We start from the raw sequence: 2263 nt of genomic DNA on the forward strand, positions 1-2263 counted from the left end.
ATGTAGATGGACCGATAAATTGAGAGTTTTGTCTTTCGACTCAACTCTTACTTCACCACGACCAACTGAAGCATCACCCTCATTACTTTAGACGAGGCCTCAATTAGTCTATCTGTCTCCCACTCCATCCTATTATCACTCGTGAACAAGTCTCCCAAATACTGAACTCCTCCACATGAGGCAGAGGCTCACTTCCAACCCAGAGGGAGCATTCAGCCCATTTCTGGTTGAGAACCATGGCCTCAGACTTAGAAGAGCTGACTCTCATCCTAACATCTTCAGCTGTAAACTGTCCCAATGCACACTGAAGGTCATGGCCTCAAGATGCCAACAGAACCATATCATCTGCAAAAAGCAGAGACGAGACCCTGAGGTTTCCAAACCAGACATACTCATCTCCATCACTTACACAGAAACTACCAGTTATTTCAGACCTGTTATTCTGTGTTTGTATGTCCCTTTGTCGTCTTCCAAGACTCCAACCAGTCAAGGCAGATGGCTGCCCATCCTAAGCCTGATTCTGCTAGAAATTTATTCTTGTTAAAAGGCAGGTTTTCCTTTCCATTGTCACCAATGTGTTGTTCAGGATGGGAGATTGCGATGAAGTGACGATTCAGTGCTTTCTACTAGCTTCCTTAGATAACTTTTACTAATTGGCATTTTTTAATACATCCGATTGTTTTTGTGTCGTGCCCTGAGATTACTTTTGTTGTGAATTGGCACTATATAAATAAACTGAATTGGACTGAATAATTCAGTCAAAGCCCAGACATCAATCCAACTGAGAATCTCTGGTTTAATTTTAAGATTGTCGGACAAAAGCAGCGCTCAACCAACCTGAAGGAGATGGAGCAGTTTATTTATAAAGAATGGATCAAAATCACAAGGACCAAGATCATGAAGAAAGACCTGAATAGACCTGCTGCTTTATTTATTAAAATATATATTTTTGAATTCCAGGTTATAAAGGCAACAAAATTGAGAGAATGCTAAAATATTTGAATACCTTTGCAAACAATGTCAGGCAGATAGACAGATAGTTTGACCGTTGCCAAACTCTGGTCCAGACTAAATCTGAGTTTTCTTCAACAGTCTTTCTCTTTGCCACTCTTTAATGAAGATCAGACTGATAAAGAACCTGATCAACAGCTGTTGTAGCTCAAGTCTCTCCCATCTCACCTGCTGAAGCTTGGAACTCCTTCAAAGAGCTCTCAGGTGTCTTTGTGGTTTCTCTCATTGTCCTTCTTCACGTTCCTCAGTTTGTGAGGACGGCCTGCTCTTGGAAGATTACACACATCCCATATTCCTTACATTGCTGATGACAGATTTAACAGGACTCCTGGGCATTGGAAATCCTTCTGTATCCATCCATTGACTTATACTTTTAAATCTTTTCTGAGTGAATTAGGACAATCACTTTAAAGGGAGTGAAAATTTACTTAATTTATTTAGCTTTAAATAATGTTATTTAATGGTTATTGTTCTGTATAAATTTGATTTCACTTTGACATTTTTTTAAAATATTTTATTTTTGTAAAGAAGGTCAATATATATTGACCATGATTGATTTGTGTCAGCAATAAAAGCATAAAACATTTGAGGGGGTGAATATGTTTTATAAGCACTGTAGATAGTATGATAGATACCGTCTAGTAATAGGATTTCTCTACTAAATAATCAGTTTACTTTTTAATGTTCCTTTTTTTGTTTGTTTTGTTGTGAAAGGTGAAAATGGTGGAAACGAGCCGAGTCACAAACCTGACACAGTGAGACCTCACAATGAGGAAACTCAGGCCCTATCTGGTCAGGAGGGGGAGAGCAACCCTCCATATCAAGATAACATCACCCAGCCTGCTGTGACCGGGGAGGATGGTCAAGATTTGCTGTTTGTTCAGCCAGCTGAAATTGCATATGAAACTGTGCCGTGCCAGGCCCTCAAATACCCTCACCTACCTGGGCTGATGAGCCCTGCGCACACATACCATAACTCTCCAGTAATGGAGCCCTTTTATCCTTTTATGGCCCTTCCGATGCAAGCAGGGATGGGTTCCAGCGAGACTCCCTTTGCCGCCTGGAACTGGTCAGGAGGCCAAGAAGCCATAAACAATGAGATGCAACAATTGGGTCCAGCGAGAGACATGGACTGGAGATAAAGCAGACCTTGAAGGACACCGGGCCTGGGAAAGGAAGAGGGAGTGAAGAAACCAGCATCAATGGGCTTTTGTATGATTCATGTTTAACTCTTCTCTTTTTTTCCTTCTCA

The sequence above is a fragment of the Kryptolebias marmoratus genome, linkage group LG11 (assembly GCF_001649575.2).
Source record: "Kryptolebias marmoratus isolate JLee-2015 linkage group LG11, ASM164957v2, whole genome shotgun sequence".
In the NCBI taxonomy this organism is placed as follows: domain Eukaryota; kingdom Metazoa; phylum Chordata; class Actinopteri; order Cyprinodontiformes; family Rivulidae; genus Kryptolebias; species Kryptolebias marmoratus.